Here is a 21,006-nt window from a genome sequence, read left to right as displayed (position 1 = left end):
TAATTCTAAATTCACTTGAGCAGAGATGCTTTCTAGGTTTTGGGTACTGTATATGTATTTCCTGAGGATGGAGGGGACAACTTACTATAAACTCTAAAAAGTGGATTCTTCATTTCCGATTATTATATAAATATTTGTTTTTATCTTTGTACATTTTCTGGTTTATCGTGCTTTTTGAAAGCTGTCATAACTGGTCTTGAATCATATTAAAATACCTAGGAGGGTTACTGTTTCATACTAGAACTTCAAATATATTTGTAAGAAAAAGAAAAGTTTTAGTCTTTCTTTACCACTTGCCTCAGAGGCAAACAGTTCATTTTTAAATATGAATTACTAAAATCCTCATCAGTGTTTATTTTCTGAATTCTGTATTCCTTGTATTTATCAGAACATTGAGCACATCTGTCAGGAATTTAGACAGATGGATAGATGGATGGATCAAAAATTACAATAATTTGGAAATTACAGTTTAAGATTAAAATAATTATTTCTCATGAGAATGATTTTAAAATGGTTCCTATTAGCATATGATATTTGGGGAGATTTGCTTTCCTGTTATTTTTACTTGATACATAGTAATCAAATTAATTATTAATTTTATTTCTACCATTTTGTTATTTCTTATGTGCTCTATGGTAAGTGGATATTATAATTAAGGACTTCACTGTAGTCTTGAACATAAAAATTAACCTTAAGTGGAACTTAAATCTCGAAGGCTGCAGTACATTTGAGTATGTCTGATAAAGAAGTCTTCTTAAGAATTTACTAAAATGAGAAACAAGTTCCACAGTTGTCAGCATATTTATTAGCTGAGCACAGAAATTAACATTTGGGTAAAGATACTGAACTCATGATTATATTATTAGTGTTAATGCTGAATCCTTGTCAGTAAAAATATTCATATGTAGTGCTGGAGAGATGGTTCAAGAGTTATGTGATGGGAGAGCTTGTAGTTCAAGATACCTTTATTCAGATAAATACCAGCCAAGCGCAAGCCAGAGCGTGCCAGGGGCAGCCGAGCAGCAAGGCCAGAGAGAAGGGGAAGGAGAAGGGGCTTTTATGCGCTCTGAGGTCCCTTAAGAGCCCATGCCATGTCACCCTTACCTCACCTTGACCACGCCTTGACAGGCGTGGTCAGGCACACCTGTAGCCAGCCTCTAACAGGCGTGGCTTACTGTCCCCTACAGTTAGGAGCACTTGTTGCTCTTCCACAGGTTCCAGGTAAGTTCCTTGCACCCACAAGGTGTCTTGCACTCTCTTATAAGTCCAGGTCCAAGGGATCTGACACCCTCTCCTAGAATCCAAACATAGATGTGGTACACATGAGTACATGCTGGCACTAACACACATAAAATAGGTGGTATACATACATGCTGGCTCTGACACACATAAAAAATAAATAAACCTTTTATGAAAAAATAAATGGTTACCTAAACAAGAACTAAGTGCAAATAACATTTTATATATTCATTATATAATTTGCTTATGTTTTATAATGGAGTACTTATGAAATTAAAATTCCTCCTACATTGGAATGGATGCAAATACATGTTTTTAACTCTTGAGAATAAATTCTTCAAGATTTATAAAATGCTTTAAGAATATATTTATTTTCTAGAGTTTTAGCCATCCTCCCTAGTGGTGTGATTTTTGTAGAAGAACTTTGAAAGGCTTCTTGTATTAAATAAAATGTGGACGTTAACATAGGAATTTCCTAGGATTGAACAAAGGTAAGGCATTTTGCTTTGCTATGCCCAACATATAAATTAAATTTAGATTTTCACAGTTAAAAGCTGGCAAGCTCGTTTTTATAAGATGAAAAGGAAAGAGGTTTTGAAGGAAGTTTAAATGGTCTTCACCATGTGTTTAATGATCTTTAGGTCTGGTTTCATACTTCAGTTCACACTACAAAATTTCAAAATTACAATTTTCAGAAATACTTGCTGCCAAACCGTGATGATAAACCTACTCCAACTCATTACTATTAAATCCACGATTTGTTCTATATCTAATGATACTGGTTAGGGTTCCACCACAGCAGTGTGAAACATACAATAAAGAGAAAACTTATATTCATAACACTTGCTATATGTACAGTTACAACAATGTGCATCAAAATTTGTACAGAACTCTTGTGGTTTAGTTTCTAATGGATCTTTGCCAGTACTTATCGTTCTTCTTCAATAGTCTATGCCTAAGAAATGCCCTGGCTGGTCCCCACCAACCATTTCCCCTCATAAGTCACCCTTCTTTCTAGGTGCCTTAGCTGCTCCTGAGCTGTAGGAGGCCATCTGGTTAAGTACTACTGAACTGCAAGAAACACATCCTGGAAATTCCCAGCTTTGACAAATTATATCTTCAAAGCACATTCATAAAATTGCTGTGAAGTGGTTAGAGTAAATTTACTGAACTCTGTAAAGCATTATAGACTCATCATTTACCTGCAGAAAGCTGAGATTACATATGACTGAGCTATTAAAGAACTATATATGCCAACAGAGTGCTGAAATCATCATTAGAGAGACAATTTTTGCATGCTAGACCTTCAGACAAGTGGAATAAAATTAGGATAGTTTTCTGGGGAAAACTGTAACTCTCTTCCCACCACCCAATTGAGTGTAGGTGGACACAAGAGGCTGTTTTGGCTTTGTTTGGGTGTGTGGATGGGTGCGTTGTTTGAGAAAGTAAACTATCATGAGCCCTCAAAGCCACAATTCCAAGGAGGGTGATAGAATTCTGAATATCAGTAAACAGCCAGATGCAGCTATAGGGGTCTTCCCTACAACACATAGAAAAAAACTGATTAGGAAAGAGGAGAATGAAAATCCATCTGTGAGGCAGAACTCCACATGTTGAAACTAGTCAAAGACTGCAATGCCATGATCAGAAGCCATAAGGATAGAATAATCTAGGTATTGTGTCAGAACACAAGTGCTATGGGGAACAGAGAAGGCCCTGAACAAATGTGTAAGGAACAGATCAATAATGAGTGTGTGTGAATTGTTTGATATCAGCTCAGCCACATCAAGAACCCCAATACCCCGGACACAGGGGAATGCTAAAGGATTCCATGGTCTCTGTGTATCTTCACAATGCGTACAGAAAATGTGAACCATAGCTTCTTCCTCCAGGACGTCCACAGCCTGAGGCTATTCCCCTATAAAGACTACCTGGAGACATCAGCTAAACACGTTTCCACTTTCTTATTCAGCTGTATATAGTAGCTCCTCCTTCTCAATCAATTATACATAATAAAAACTTCTCAACTCAGATGTATAAAACAAATGGGTTGAGCTTCCTAGGATTGCTATTAGAGTGTATCCCAGAGAGTATGGCCCACCAAATCCCAGGTTTTCTATTCATGTGTCAATCATTTCTTCATTCCTGTCATCTATGACAGGCCAATCCCTTAGCCATGCAGTTGCTGGAACATAAAGAGTGTTCCAGGGTACAATTTTTGATTTGGGCAGATATGTAAAGCCATCTTGCAATTACTATGACAAATTACTTCAGAGAAAATGTTTATTTAGGCTATGACTGCTATAGATCCTGTCCATGATAAAGAGGACCCACTGCTTTTAGGAATTCAATGGGAGTACCCAATGGCTATTGGGAAACTATATAGTGGAGCAAAAGTCTCATCCTGGGATTAAGAACACAAGTGACATGAGGCTGGAATCCCCCAGTAACTTTGGGGGATTTGATCAATAAACTAAAGACCACTCAATTAAATTGCACCTCTCAACATGACAACAGCCTTCAAATAATGCCTCTATGGGGATAAAGCATGTGACACAATTTAAATTGCATTTATATCTAAATTATATCAGGAGTCCAACAAAACATATTCATTTTATCAGTCTCTGCCAGCCAGGTTTTTTTTTTTTTTTTTTTTTTTTTTTTTGTGTGTGTGTATGTATCTGTTTGTTTTTGCTTGTTTGTTTTTTTGTCTTGGTTTTCCAGGCAGGGTTTCTTTGTATAGCCTTGGATGTCTTGGAACCTACTCTGTAGAACAGGCTGGCCTCAAACTCATCAAGGTCTTCCTGCCTCTGACTCCTGAGTGTTAAGACGAAAGGTGTGCCCCAGTACTGCCATGCTTTCCTAGTCATAGTTCCTTTATTCTCTCTGGTACCTACATGCAACCACGATAAGTTAAATGGTGAACTTTAACTTTGAAGCTCCTGTGGGAGAAACTGTTGGGCAGCCCACCCACCTAAGCCACAGTTGCCCTGCCCAGATGCCCAGGCCAGCCTGCCTGAGCATGCACAGCAGGGACTTCCTCCCCAACCCAAGCCTGCCTCTATTCCCAGAGACTGCTGATGAAGAGACACCTGATCAGAGATACCAATGAGGAAAAGACAAATCAGCAGTCAGCCACCTGAGCCAATGGGACCTTGGGAGGGATTACATAGGTAGGCATAACTTTCTGAATAAATGAGTCTGCAGCATGCCCTGCTACTCACTGACTCCCAGTGCCTGAGCCGTTGGTGCTGCATCTTCTCACCTCCTCTCCCAAGGGAAGGGGTGTCCAGGCAGGGTTACCCAAAACAAGCTTCAAAACCTCTCATGTAGTCAACTGCTTAGATAAATAGAAAAGTCAGAGCCTCCATGGGCTATGATCACAGACTCATGCAGACCTATGCATTGCCAATCTCTGAGGTATCCCTCAGTCCAAACAAGTTGACAACAATAATGCAATGTGTAATTATTTTTGTATTTCATTATTCCAACAACAATTTGACCCCCATTGGATTTAATTTCTTAAGAAATCTGAATTTAGTAGGAAGTGGTTATAGTTTGTCATCTCATTTTCTTAAATCATATTTTATCTTATTTTTGAACAAAATGCATAAAACTTTTATATTATCTTATCAATGTTTATAGATACTCATAGTTGCCTAAATAAAAACATAACTTTACTCCCAGGATCATTGCTGCTCCCAGCCATGGGAAGAGAAGAGGTTCTGTTTGGGGCTGGTAAAGGCCAATTCAGAGACTTTTGCTTGGTCAATAGAACTAGCACCAATAAATATTGAGTGTTCATGAGCCTAGCAAAGGCCAATTCAGAGACTCCTAACTGGTCAATGGGAGGAGAACCATTAGTATTGAGTGTTCAATTGCAAATGAGATATCTATAATAAAGGCCCCAAAGCTGAGGGAAGACCACAGAAGACAAAAAGAATATTAGGGTTAGAGATAGGGCAGGATTATTTACAAGTTAATTCAAGGAAAACTTATAAGACCAAGCATTTAATTTGGGAGCTTGCTTTCCATTTCAGAGGACGAGACCATGGCCATCATGTTGGGGCATATCGCAGCAGGCAAGCATGGTGCGGGAGCATCACCTAAGAACATACATGTGGAGACAGATGAGCTAACAGGGAATGCCATGAGCTTCTGAAACCTCAAAGCCTACCCCAATGACACACCTGCTCCAGCAAGGCCACATCTGCGAATCCTTCCCAAACACTCCACCAAATGGAGACAAAACATCAGGAAGAGTCTGTGGAGGCTACTTTCTTTCAAACCACTGAGGAAGAAATGCTATAAAATGCTGTCTTCTGACCAGCCTGCTGCTGCACTCCTGAACTCACTGTGGCAGTGGCAAGCTAGAGAAGACCTGCACAAGACTGGCTCCATCAGTATTCCATCCAAGGAGGAGGAGATGTGCATAGGGTCTCACACAGTCCAGGGGTGAGGGGTGCTTCAGACAGTCAGAGGTTGACAGTGGAGAAGGAGTCTTATTCCTCAGAAGTACAATACAGATACATTGCCCCACTTAAGCAAGTAACTCTCCACACAGGCCACTCTAATTAAATACAGTAAAGGATGTGCAAGTAGGGTGAGGGCTCAAGAAAAAGAAGAGATTTGATGGGGGGAGGAAGGAGAGTAAAGAGAAAAATAGGGGACTTTGAGCACAGAGCATTATATATGTAGATGGAATTCTGCCAGAATAAATAATTAAAAATAAAAGTTCTAATTATCAATGTTCTTTCAATTATGTACAAAAAGAAAGTCTAGCTGGAAAATTGCTCAAGTCTTTAATATAAGGTCAGCAGCAGCCTCACTAAAGTGAATACAAAGCTTAGCCTTCTGTCAGCATAAGACAATTACATACTCTAAATAATCAGAAATAAATCAACAATTACCAACCCTAATCTCATTACTTTCAAAGAGAGTTCTTAGGACTTTGTTTCCAGTTGATTGTACACTAATTGAAATGGTTCTTTTACGTTACCAATTGATTTTTTTTTTTTGAAACAGCCAATAATGGAGTCAGTCCTTCTGCCTCCTTCAGAAAGCAGGCTTCAATTGAATTTTCTCAAACAAGCTAATTGTTGAATTAGATGGCCATTGAAAGTTATTGAGTACATTTCAAGTACTTTCTTCTCAAAATATGTTAACTAAATGTGCTTATGTGTTTGATAGTTGCTACACTACAAATTCCAAGTGGAGGACTGTCTTATTGTGGAATATTATTACCACAGGCCTGGGGTCATGGAAAGTATGTAGTAGAATCAAGTTTGAAGGAGTCAGGGTATGGCAGCACTATCTCAGAGCAGGCCAGGATTGGTTAAGGAAAGAAAATTCCCAGAATCTGTTGACCTTCTAGGTCTAAGAGCCTGACTGACTCTATGCACAGTTTTATTTATTTGTTTGTTTGTTTGTGTGTGTGTTTCAAGACAGGGTTTCTCTGTGGCTTTGGCAGCTGTCCTGGAACTAGCTCTTGTAGACCAGGCTGTTCTCAGACTCACAGAGATCCACCTGCCTCTGCCTCCGCCTCCCTAGTGCTGGGATTAAAGGTGTGCTCCACCAACACCGGGCTTTGATGCACAGTTTTAAAAAGCAGAAAATTTCTAAATTTGTGTCATACAGTAAGTTTAACAACAAAAGCTTGAGAAGTCCTCAGAATTCAGAAACTTTGAAATAACAGCATCTTCAGAATGTCTTGTCTTTTTTTGTGTGCAAATACTATCCATTGTTACTATTCATTGAGACTTAAATGGGAATCTCTTTCAGTCTGTCATGGTTCTAAAGTGACTCTTCACAATATTGGTATTTCAGGGAAAAAGTGAAAAAAGGCAGAGTCTATTTAGCATAGCTGTTCCTTACATAAAATAAGAGTCTCATCTCTGCCTTAATACAGAGGATACTATGATCATTGGAATATATGCTACCTTATGAATGGTTATTTTACATTTAAAGTAGCTATTATAATTTCTTCCCTTTTGATAAAAGAATAAAATTTATTTAATATATGAAGATATTTTATGACAAAGTTTTACCACATATTAAGCAAATGTTAAATAGAAAGTAGCACTCTCAAATGAGTTGGAATGTTTATTTAGGTTTGAGGAAGCAAAATGCTACTTAAATTCACCACTTTCAACAACATTATAATAATTATTGGGTTTGGCAGTAAAAATGATCATGAAAAGCTGAATGCCATTCCATTTTACATCTCATAGTGAAAGCATGTAAATTACTTTCTAAGCAGTAAAAGCATCAGCTTTACACTAATAGTACCCAGCAGTGAGTATTTTAGCTTCTGCCATCATTTTTCTTAAAAATGGTAGAAGTTTAATGTTTGAAGGCAATTTGTTACACAGCTGCAATATCTGTGCTGACAACTTCCCCAGAAACAAGCAGTCACTATGAACAAGGAGTTCTAGGAAAGTGAATCCAAGTGGAAAATGTTTGTAGATTTTGTCCCTATAGAATACACTAGGAGAAATGAAGAACTGTTGTTTCCAATCTCAATGGGAGGCAAGCATCTGAGGACGTTAACATGACACTCTGGTGAAATTCTCCCACTGCATTTACCCTGGAAAATTATTCTGTATGAAGAGGCCTTGGAGGAACAGTTCTGGGTTACCAGCAAAGGCTGGATCAGAAGAAAATGATAAGAATCATAAGTGAAGGAGGGCGGAACAACGCTCTCTTTCCTCCAAGATTCCTGTTCATAGTTCAGAAGGGCTTTCAGGTAGTGCGGAAACAGTGGGGCCGTCAGATGCATGATGAGGAAAACACCTTCAAACTACAACCCATGGATCTCCATTTGCATGGAGTCTTGGCAATATGTCTTTAAGAGCAGAACATAGAAATGGGGTTTGCCCTAAAGGATGAAATATATTAAGATTATTTATACTAAAACTCCTCTCTCTAGGAAGGCTTGAAACTCTTTGAAAGTCATCTTCTGACTACAATATTTTATGTTAAAAATAATTAGATCTTATTGTAAAGAACTTCCAATTAATTATTTAAAAGTCATGTGTCAAGATTAGCTATACCAAAGTCTCCAGATATCTCCATGAACTTCTGTAGAGTTAGAACAGTCATTCTGAAGCTGTGGGGCATCACAATGGATTTCATAACTTCAGTAGCAAGTACAACAGTATGGACTGCCTATTCATGGAAGAGTTAAAAATAAAAAATAAAGAAATAAATGGCTTTATATCCTTTTTCATAACTCAGGTAGATCTCATCTTATATGCAGATCCTATCCTATTATATATACATATATAGATAAGAAAATATGCATCCCAGTACAACATAACACACAGAAAGGAGAACTAGAAAGAGTAAATATGGTGTGATAAGGGATAGTAGAAGGCGAGTATTTCTTTTGGTTATTCTGCAATGCCGTGTTCATCCTAACTTTATTAATGAACTCCTGATTTTCTCTCTAGCACCCTAAATGATCCATACTCTAGCATTTCCTGGTGATTACCAGGGTTCTACATAATCCTTCAATGTATGGCCCAGATTGTTTAATGCTTTTGCTACCCATATAACTCAGGTTTTCAGAGTTTACACCAAATGTCCCTACCCAACTGAACTGTCTAATCTACTCCTTGTTCTTTGCCTGGCCAATATTTCCAATCTACCAACAAATAGATTCCATTTCCACTATTTCTCAGGCTGTGTCTGCTTCTCATAACTATCTGTGCTGATCATCTAATCCCAATTACTGTCATCTTCCACCTCTATGATTTTCTTTGATTCTTTCACCATGAGGCTCAGTTTCCACAATATAGACAAAATTGTTTTCATAAGACATAAATTAAGTCCTCCCCTGGCCACTTTAAGCATCTTCCTCTTCCATTCAGCCAAAACAGACACTGTGACTAGAGCCTGATTGTCTCTGCTGTTCATCCATTCTGACATGGCTTTGTGCTTTCTCTGCCCTAAAGAGGATGAACCTTCTTGAAGTCCTTTTACCCCAGAGTTCTCAGTGATTTTCCTGATTCTATTTCTTCATTCAGTGACACAGGCTTCCTAAATTATTCTCTCAGACAGTTGTTTCTATGTAATTCTTGCCAGCCATTGTTATGTTTCTCATTTACATTATCTGGGAAAGCAAAGCCACTGAGAATAGACATGTCTGCTTGTCTCGCTATTCTATAACCCTATTTTCAATCTACTATGAACTAAAAAGTATATGTTAAATGTATTTAGTAAAAACATTGAAAATGTGTCAATTTCAACATAAAGTCTGTACCCACTTGCTTAGTGATTAATTGCAGAACTCAGAGCAAAATGAGGTCACATCCATAGCAGGCCAAGAACACAAGGTGTTTCAGAAATAACATCTGGAGTTAATTATTACTAATACTTTTGCTGGCAAAAAATATAGGTGGATTATTTCTTTTTGCTTATATATAAACAAAAAGGCAAGGGATACATTAATCTCTGATAAAATATAACATTTTTCCATAGTGCACATTTACAAATGTAGCTAGCATCCATTATGCTGAAAACAACTTCACACAAATACTTACATGATCATCTGAATCTCTGGATTAGATTGTGGCATATGTCCTAATTCCAATGCCCTCACCTAATTCACACTACTCACAAATTAGTGAGTCCTCACACCAGAGGAAAACCTTCCTGAATCTTTCTCACAAGTGACACTGGACATCCCATTAACTGTCCTTTGCTGTTGCACATGACACCAGCCACCTTGCCAGGGCACATGTACACTATCAGGAGTCAGAAGTCTGGCAAAATAAAAAATCTTCATCTGTAGGAATTCAGCTTATGAAACAGTCTATTGTAAGGCATAAAAGGTTAGTGTGTTAGTGACACTTGTTCAGGGGGTGACTTTCTGTGATCCTTTAGAAAAACCCAATTTTCAGCAATATGATCCCAGCAAACTTTAAATTCAGACCTCAAAGGCAGTATATATTTGATATTTTCTTATAACTCTACAATGAATCCGAAGACCTGAACAATTTGAGATCTGCATAGTCCTTAAGATGAAAGAATGGGATGCAATCTGAACAGGGGCTTAAATAGTAGGATGAGTTCCCTGCAATACCTTAAAAGCAATGTAGCTTTGATATCTTTGTAACAAGGATGAAGCTATGCTACAGGGCAATGGATCAGTAAGGCCTTCTCCACAGGGCTTTTATGAGCCTCTGTAGACTACAATCCTTTGGTTGTGTGCTCTTAGATCTGTGCACTTATGGAGACAATAAGCAGCAGTTATAAGCATATTAAGCACAGCAGGGTTTCTTCATATATGTACACAAATCACAGATGATTGAAAGATGATAGACAGATATTGATGTAAATATACAGGTATATAGATATTGAACAGTTGGATTGCAGCCCACTTTATATGGATGCATATATGTTCAGACGACCACACACAATGACCACCATCCTGCTAGATGACATACTTCTCTTCCTACAATAACCACAGAGCACCTGGTACACTCACTAGCTCTTTTGTAACCCACTTTGGAAGTCATGGAGATTTTGTTGTCTCACAGTACCTGATTATATTATTATTATTATTATTATTATTATTATTATTATTATTGTTATTATTATTATTGTTATTATTATTATTATTATTAGCACTCAGGTTCATTATCAGTTGTATTTTAGTTTCAAACAATGTACACCTACAAACTCGTCATATGCTAGATATTACTAGGAGGTGTCACTTTGAAAAAGGTACTCACTCTGACAGACTCTGACAGTCTTACTCTCACTTTAGCTGCTGTTGACTTAGCTGAGGCAGCATAGCTCACCCTTATCCCAGGATTATCAAGCAATGCTGGATGCACACCAGGAACTAAAGATATGTGTATTAGACTCCCTGCAAACAACCTGAAGGAATCCGCCACCATGGCTTTATTGTTGAGTCAAGATGAAACTTGCGTCTCGTACTAGAACAACTCCTACAGTGCAGTATCTTCATTTCTCTATACAATCTTACTTTTCTGTACCCTAAATTGTTTGCCAGGATACTCAACCACAAATCCTCACTCTGTAGTCTCTTCTTTGGGAAACCTCCAACTCAGAAAACAAAATGACAGAAGCATATAGGGAAAGTCTACTTGGCACGTGTGTATTGCAGTTGCTAATATATTGACTTTGAGTCAACAGAAACTCAGGAGGTAAAACAATATCCTAAGTTTTCTTGAAGCCTCATTAGCTTACCACTGTCTAGATCAATTTCATCTGCAATGTTCTCCTTGTTGCTGTGTGGAAGAAAATCCCCAATCAGAAGTAAATTTGGCAGAACGACTTTCCAGTGAATGTTTGAGGTAGTCACTGATGGTCTGAAAACTTCTGATTCTGAGGACAAGCAGACAGACCTCCAGGTGACCTCAGCCACCCTGCTCAGGTGAAGGTAACTTCATGCTTTCCCTGTTGCTTTAGCTCATGCATACCTTGCATGCAAAAAAAATACTCAGAACTATTTCGATTTTCTGTAATATCATATTTAAAATAAACAACTGTCTACAGAAAGCTTTGACTAAAATAAAGATATACACATATATAAATTATTACAAAATAATAATAATGTAAGTAATACTCCTTCCTACACCAAATAACACTAAACATCAGATGGAGGTGTAACATATTAATCCAATTAATAAAGAGTTTCTGTGAGATATTTTTGGATAATTATTTTTATATGGTTCAGTTATTAAGCATTAAAAACAACAATGCATATGACATAAAAGATCAAAGAGAAGTGTTTAATGAAAACCCACTAAGGAGATTATATACTTAATATGTAAAATGTGAATAAAGAAATGCCAGAAATATAGATTATTTACTTATATGCTATTTGATTAAGGATAGTGCTTCCTCTAGGACTAAGATAATATAGTTCTATGATAGGTAATTTTGGCCTTTGTGGTCTGATATGGTTTTCTTTAGTAGTTATAAGCCTCAAGGCTTTAGGATGAGGATGAATATACCCTAAGAGGTTCAAAGCTGAAATGTTAAAGGCAACTGCGTGCTTTCCACAGACACAGATTGTCCACCATACCACTTGAAATGACTGTAATTGATGATGGCTCAACAAAGTATTTCTGGAACCCTAGGTAAGAATTATTTCAAAGATCAGTTTGGGTAGGATATTAAATACAATCACGAAAGTTACCAAATATTTTGAAAGTAATCACATTTCATTTCAAGTTGAGTATCCCCATAAAAACCCAGCCAGCACTTACCTGGATAACGTGCTTCAGTTTATCAATGATCTGATTCACCACAGGATCAGCTCCTCTGACTCTGACTTCAGGATTTCCAGACTGGGCTTTCATTCCGTTTCCAGCCACACGTTGAGCATAGCTGACAGAGTGAAAGAAAGAGTTATGACTTGAGACCTGGTCAGCAGCAGCCTTCAGATCTGCTTGAGACATTTGGGCTCAGAATTTCATTCTCTGGGAATACACATCAGGGCTGTGCTTCTCAAAATATAGATGGATAAACTGTTGTACAATTCTACTGAGGTAGGATGTTTATAGTGAAAACAGAAAAAATGGATTTGAACTGTGTTTAATAACATGATAAAAAAGGTGTGTGTGTGCTCAAGCATGTGCGCACACACACACTCTCTCAAGATGTTAATTCTGGCTAAATTACATATGTCTACAACCACATTGTCCTCATAAATTAATTTTAGAAGCATATAAATATGTATGTGCAAATATATGTGTATATATAAAGACAAATATATATTACACATACATATATATGCATTTAGATACAAAGCCAAAATAATTTACTTTATAATGACCTAAAATCCACAATTTTTTATACATAGAGGAAATAATATACTTTCAGTAAGTCACAAACATTAGTAAGAGGATGATGTCACAGGCAATAGAACATACTAGAATGCTACCTTCACCAAATGATAGTAATATAATAGCAACTTACTACTCAAGAAAATATTTAAATTTGTAAGTCCCAAAATATATCGGTTCCTACTCTATTCAACATTCTGTACCAATAGATTAGTCGAGAAAGGAGGTACAATGCTTGACCTCACAATGCTCATTACCAACTTGGAAATATAAAATGCCAAGGTCAATTAAATCACTCACTGGTGCATTCATTCATTACATTTTTTTACTAGATTTCAAAGATACCTAGTAGGATTCAGCCACATGATTGCACTTGTTTTCAGCAGTATAAGGTAACCTTATAAGCCAACCTAGCAGTCAAATGCACCACTTTGGGGGAATAGGGGAGCCCTGCACATAGCAACTGTAAAACTAGTTAAACACAGGTGATAGGTGGAGAGGATAGTGTAAGCCACACCTTCTAAAAGCTGGCTGCAGGTGTGCCTGACCACGCCTGTAAAGGCATGGTCAAGGTGAGGTCAGGATGATGCGTGATAGAGTTTTAAGGGGCTACAAGGCACATGGGGGCCCCTTCTTTCTGGCCTTCCTGCCTTGCTGCCCCTAACACACTCTGGCTTGCGTTTGGCTGGTGTTTTTCTAATAAAGGATATCTTATCCCAAGCTCCTTTTATTTCTTAATAGATAGGCACTAAAAACATGGGGCTGTCTGACTGGAATCAGAAATGTGGAGGAAAGCAGGAAAGAAAAAAATATTAAGTGAGATGCTAACCCAGAAAATATTAAGTAAGACTGGATCTTCACGGAATGCCTAATGAGATTTCTGGAACAAAGAATAACATTCTTGAGAGGACAATGTAAAAAGCACATGGACAACATACATAAGGAAGAACCCTCAGGCCTCTGTAGACAAGGTACAGGGGCCAGCTGCTGCTAGGAGCATCTATCCTCTGTGAGTAAAACCTCCTCTCGTAATCTGCTTTTATGTTACAACAATAAGAAAGCAAAGGGACTTCTCCACGGCGATGTTCACATTATTTTACCCATATTCCTTCCTTCTTTTTGAAGAGTTTGTCACAACTGTTAACATGCCTTCTCCAAAAAATTCTAAATGAAGTAAAAAAAAAATATTCCACTCTTACAAGCACAGCCATATGAAATAAGTTTAAGGAATTTCCATCTGTAAATGAGGATTAAACAATTCTAAATTGCATTAAATAACAGAAACTTTGACTTTGATAATACTAACTAGATATGAATAGTACGATAATCTGTGGCTAGCAACTGTTTAAATCTCGCTATTTTCAAAACAATCTGGAACTCATTTTTTTGTGTGTGCAGCCACAACAGCACTTGGCAGTGCCTGCCCAGTATGCACTGGGGATTGGGAAGCATTTGCCAGTAGACAGAGGCAGAAGGAGTGAAGGCTACTATTCTTAACTACCAAGGAGCCAATTCACTTTGATCTTTTTCAGCACTGCCTAACATACATTGTTGTCTCAATGTTAAAAGCACATTAACCTTTTGGCTCCTTGATTAATATGTTGAGAATTAAGAAAGACGATGGCTAATATGGGTAAATAAATATTGTCAGAACACCATGCAAAAAAGGAGTCCTGTACGGAGAGTGCTTGTGAGAAAACCCTAATAAAACAAGACAAGAGACTTGTCACAGATGTTTCTTCAAAGATTAGACTGTGGTTTCATGCCCTCCCCAGGTGTAAGGGATATGACAGGAGTGAATTTGCTTCAGATTATTCATTACAACTGACTACTGATACTTGTTTTTATGCCTGTATGGAAAAACATGTTTCTGTCACATGCAACTTGTCCTTGTGTTTGTACCCTTTAACCCTCAAAGTATGAATTGTCTGATGCTCCAAATAAAGTTGACTATTATGTGAGTTTAATTTGCTTCATTTATAGCTCCATTCTTCCTGGTCCCACCACCAACTAGATCTGTAAACAAAGTATATAACTTAATAATTGTGATTCATGAATTTCTTTAGTTACTCAATGTGGTGACGGTCAATTTACCATTAGAATTCTGTTCAGTGATTTTGAATTTGTGTTTAATTGATATAAAAAAAAACAAGAAGCCTAGGATTATAAAATTATCTGCTATTTCAATAAAATGTCTATTTCTACATCTGGCTGTCAGTTACGAGAGGTGGGATGGGAAGGCAGGGCCAATGTTTGGAAACAGACCTTCTCCAAAAGCTAAATTTGTCAGAGGACTCTTTGGAGCCCTTGATAAGTCTTCCGCATAGCTGTTGCTTCTCTCACTTTCACTCTGAGTCAGACCAGGAAGTATTTAACATGCAGTGTTGGGCCTTGGTGGTAACCTGAGGAATTGCATGTTTTTCTGTGTTTTTATTACCACAATTTATGATACAACTAACTATACAAGTCCAGTTACAGAATCATAAGTTCAGCTACTCTATTATTTAAATAGTTGAGTTACCTCCTCTTATTATTATTTGGATTGTAAAAACATTATAAATGATATTAAATATTAAAGTGGAATATGATTTATTGAGGGCAGGTTTTTCTTGTTTTATAAGAAAAATGACAATCTGACGCCGTCTAATGTTCACATTAAAATGTTTCAAGTACAGGAATATTTAAAGACCAACTTGTTCTTATCAACAAAGATAAAGGCAAGCACATGCACACCCCTCTACACACACAAAATGCACATACACACATACAACCCACAAACACGCATGGAACATAAACACACAAACACATATACTTACACACACACTAAGACACACTGCAAAAAAAATGTTGATTAACAAGACTTAAGTTTGTGTTGGGCACTTAAGACCCAAATAAAATGTTGGTAAGTCTACGTAAAGTGGCTGTATGCATGACTGACATTATGAGACAGAATTATGGGAATGACTAGGAAGTATTGACTAGACTCCTGAGTTGGCCAGCAATTCCTATTTGAATTCCTACAGTCATAACCACTGACTGGCAGATACTAATTTTGTAGAATGCAATATAATTAGACTCAGATTCATTTCAGAATTATAATACCTTGATATATAGCTACCCTGGTTGATAATAACACAATTTGACTCTGGGATATAAACAACTTAAAATGATCTAACATAAGTGTGTTCCACAAATTTACTGGTACAGGAGTCAAGGCACATTGGTGATTCCAGATAAGTAACATACTTGATCAGGTGTTTGTCTTCACCAAAACTGCAGTATTTCCAACAGCTGTTAGAAATCAAAAGTGGAAAACCAGTTGCTGGTGTTATTTTTGTTGTTTCCACTAAATTTTTGCATGACTGATTTTGTATCTTTATATTCCTTTCATGTCTAGAATCTTGAGTGTCAACATTGCTATAAGATAAAATTCTGGTTTTACAGTTGGCCCAATAAATGTGTTGCTATCTGTATACCTGGGAGGAAACACAGGCTATAAAGTATACTGTAGGTATTCATCAATGAGTTCCTTGCAAAAGAATAAATTACTTTCAAACTCTCTCTTGCATCTCTTTCTGTTTCTGATAGCAAGTATGATGTAAATGCTGGTGATTTGGCTGGAGAATCCCTGCTTATAGTCTTGGGTTATACTGAATACCATTGCTGAGTGCTGTTCTCTGAACATTTGGTCTATACAAAAATTTTCTCTAAATGAAAAGTCCTAATCTTTGAAACTTTAGCCTAAAAAGAACTCTTATGACTGAATTTATGAGACAGATTTACGTTAATAACCTTTCATGGTAGATTGAGGCTCACAGAACTTTAGAGAAAAAAGACAATGTAGAGACAATTTGCAATGATTAAACTTTATGGTTTCAGATCTTTAGTAGTTAAGGAAGATAACCATTTTCAATCTATGAGCTAGTATTTATTTAGTTTATTTTTAAGTTATACATGTTAATCTAATTATGAGCATTGTATCTCTGATTTTACTGAAGTAAAAAGTAAATGTAATATAGATTGTATGTTTGGTATTGTTATTTATAAATAACTCCTGTTATAGATATGATATTTTGTGATAAGTTTTAGATGGTTATAGTTAATATTATTTTTTTAAAAGTCAATGTATGCTTTACTTATAATGAACTTTCAGCATACCACTGCAATAAATCAATTAAGAAAATGTGCATTTAAAAAGATTCAGAAAGCATTAACTCATTAAAAAATGTGCATGAATCAGACTTCAGCCTCACTTTGTTTGGCAAGGCATGCATCGCTGCTTGCCAGGTTAGCCAGGAGAACCACAGGTAAGCAATTTCAGAACGGTTTATAAAATAAGTAGCTGTGTGAACCAGAAAGAACATATTTCATCACAAGAAGCATCTGTCCATTTGGAATCAGCAGGAAGCTGACACTTCAGAAAACATTACACAAGGCTATGCATACAGTGACTTATAAAGAAATATTATAAATATATTGCATTAGTTAAAATTAAAAAGCAAACTATAAGTCTAATTTATAATTACCCTCCTTGGATTCAAAGTGACTGCCCAGACAGAAAACTCTCTCTTCTAGCTCCAATCTACTGAATAGAGTTTGTGACTACTGAAATTTCACAGTGAATTACATCACAATAAAAACTGTCTTCCATGGATCTACAATAGTCAATAATCACAGTTATATTTTGAACTTTCAGTATATATATATATATATATATATATATATATATATATATATATATTACATAGGTTCTAATACATATTTTAAGACAAGTAAGTCAAAATGATTCACAGTAAGTTCAATCTCTCCCCTCCCTTCCTCCCTCTCTGTCTATTTCTCTCTGTATGTGTGTGTATGTGTGAGTGTGTGTATGTGTGTGTATGAGTGTGTGTGTATATGTGTGTGTGAATGTGTGTGTATGTATGTGAGTGTGTATATATGTGTGTGTGAGAGTGTGTGTGTGTGTGTGTGTGTGTATGTGTGTGTGTCTCACTGGTAATGGAGACATAATGAGCAAATGCTCTACCACTGAGATATATTGCCATTTTATAACCAATATTTCATCTCAGACTTTAAACTCTAGACATTATAGGAATTTTACAATAATTTGTATATTTTTAATTGTAATTTATATTAGAAATAATTAAATTTTACATAAAAGAATGGTATCCTGCACAAAAAAACACTTTAAAGGTATTTACCCAACAACATAATGCTTATAAACTCAGGGACACTGAACAACTCACTATGGACTGAAAATTGGGTCAAGACAGGAATTATGAGAGAAAGTCAGGTATTTTGAGAATTCAATGAAAATAAATAGACAACATACCCAAATTTGTGGCACACAATGAAGCATTTCTAAGAGGCAACTTCATAGCACTGAGTTTCTACAATAAATTTAATTGGAAAAGATCTCACACTAATAACTTAACAGCATAATTGAAAGCACTAAAACAAAAAGAAATCATGACGAAAAGAAGTATAAGAACAAAAATAATCAAACTCAAATAGAAATAAAAATAAATAAAAACAATCAATTAAACAAAGTTGTTTCTTGGAGAAAAATCAGCAAGTTCACAAAACCCATACCTAGATTAACTAAAGAGCAATGAAATAATGTCTAAATTAACAAATTAGAGAGGGGTACATAACAACAGACACTAAGAAAATCCAGAGAATCAGAAGGACATAATTTAAGAATTTGTGCTTCACCAAATTGGAAAATCTAAAAAAAAAATGGATAATTTTCTCAATATATACCACTTTTCAAAGTTTAATCAAGATCAGATATGCAATTTAAACAGACTTATAAACCCTAGTGAAATAGAAACAGTCATTAAGTCTCCCAACCAAAATATCCCAGGGCCAGATGGTGTTAGCTCATAATGCTACCATACTTGCAAAGAAGATTTAATGCCCAAACTTCACAAATTACTCCAAAAATAGAAACAGAGGGAACATTGATCCTAATTCATTTTACAAAGGCCACAGATACCCTTGCTACAAAAATCACATAAAATACAACAAAGCAAGAAAAGCTTCCAAGGCACTGGCATTCACACAAACAGCAGCCTACAAAATGGAAAAAGATTTTTATCACCTATGTATTTGATAGAGAGTTAATATCCAAATTAATTCAAGAACTAAAATAACTAGATGTCAAGAAAAAACCCAATTTTAAAAATGGGGTACTGATCAAATCAGAGAATTTGTTACTCAAAGTGAGTAACAAATTGCAGAGAAACAGTAAGACATGTCCAACATGCTTAGTTATCAAGGAAATGCAAATCAAACTACTCTGAGATTCTATCTTTTACTATCAGAATATAAAATATTAATAACACAAGTGACAGCTCACACTAACAAGGATGAAAAATAAGGGGAACATTCATCTGTTGCTGGTGTAAAATTGTATAGCCATTTTGGAAATCACTGTGCCAGTTGATAAACAGGGAATCCATCCATGTCCACCCAGCTATACCATTCTTAGGCATATGCTTGAAGGATGCTTCACCTTATCACAAAGACACTTTCCATCAATGGTCTTTTGTACTCTACTCATAATGGCCAGAAATAGGAAATAACCTAGATTTTGCTCAACAGATGAATGGATAATGATATGATGGGGTATTACTCTGCCATTAAAAAATGAAATCATGAAACTCACAGGAACTAGAAAACATAATCATTCTAAGTGAGGTAACTCTGACCCAGGAAGACAAATATAGCATATATTTTCTTATATTTGGATATTAGCTGTTTAGTCAATGATAACCATGCTACAGTCCCTTCAACCACAGGTTAGATATACAGTAAGGAACTGGGAGGGAACAGATAGATTTCCCTAAAAAAAGGAAATAGAATACATGGTTACAGATGGCTGAAATGGGAGTCTCAAGTAGAGAAAGGGAAGGAGTAGGAAGATAGCAGAATGAATCCTGAGAGAGACAACGAAAATTAAGGGACATTTGTGGAGTAGTATTAGAACCTGATGGAGTAGACACTTACCAAAATATATACATGTATGAAGACAATCTAAAATCAGCAAACGATAAAGGAGGAAGAACACCAACTGGCCAACTCCTGTCATCAAATGAAGCCTCCAAAGCATAGATTGAGTTACATTTAATCAAGGTGTTCACCAAAGGGGTCCATTGAAATCCCCAAACCCAGTCCTTGTCTAGACTATAGGTTTTTCTCTAGACTACAGAATGACAGCAAGGCTCCATGGATGAAGAAAACACCTACTCAATTCATGGAACCTGAAGAAGTCAAGCTGATACCTACCATAGAGCCTTACATGTATGAGCTAGTGTCTTTGGTACATGGAAGTACTCTTCATACTACAAAAGAAAAAATGCAAATACTAAGCAAGCCTTAAACCTGCAGTAGTGTCCTGCCTGAAAGAAATGCTGTTGCAATGCTGGAAAAAGCTTGTGGAAGTAACCAACCCATATCCATTTGACTCAAAGCCCACTTCGTGAGGTGACACCCATATCTGACACAGCTTGGTTGGCCAAAACTCTGTGAAAAGATATCCCAAGGATGTAGGGTAAAACCAGTTATTCTATTCTACAAAAGATTAGAGCAATAAGATGAGTCTTAACAACATTCTGCTATACTCGTGGAAACTCATTCCGCTCAACCATCATCAGAGAAGCTTCCTCCTCCAGCACATGGGAACAAACACAGAGACCCACAACCAGACATTATGCAGAGAGTGAGAGACCTGGGAACACTCAGCCCTAAATGGGATGTTTCCATCAAATCCCTCCCCCAGGGCTCAAGGAACCACAAAGAGGCAGTAGAAGGTGTGTGAAAGTCAGAGGAGATGGAGGACACCAAGAAACAACGCCCTCTAAATCCACGTGATCAAGGCACATATGAACTCACACAGACTGAGGCAGCATGCCCAGGGCCTCCACTGGTCTGCAACAAATGG

The 21,006-nt window shown here is 36.8% G+C and overlaps 1 long non-coding RNA gene across 1 annotated transcript in view; it reads right to left on the bottom strand.

Annotated features, from left to right (window-relative positions):
- LOC103161398 overlaps positions 1-21,006 on the bottom strand; it is a 641,004-nt gene that overhangs the window by 234,475 nt on the left and 385,523 nt on the right. Inside the window, exon 6 of the long non-coding RNA XR_004772289.1 lies at positions 12,483-12,603. This is a non-coding gene — a long non-coding RNA (glypican-5). The remainder of the gene's footprint in view (positions 1-12,482; positions 12,604-21,006) is intronic.

Source organism: Cricetulus griseus, assembly GCF_003668045.3.
Source record: "Cricetulus griseus strain 17A/GY chromosome 1 unlocalized genomic scaffold, alternate assembly CriGri-PICRH-1.0 chr1_1, whole genome shotgun sequence".
NCBI classification, from domain to species: domain Eukaryota; kingdom Metazoa; phylum Chordata; class Mammalia; order Rodentia; family Cricetidae; genus Cricetulus; species Cricetulus griseus.
This window is presented reverse-complemented; position numbering and strand designations above follow the sequence as displayed.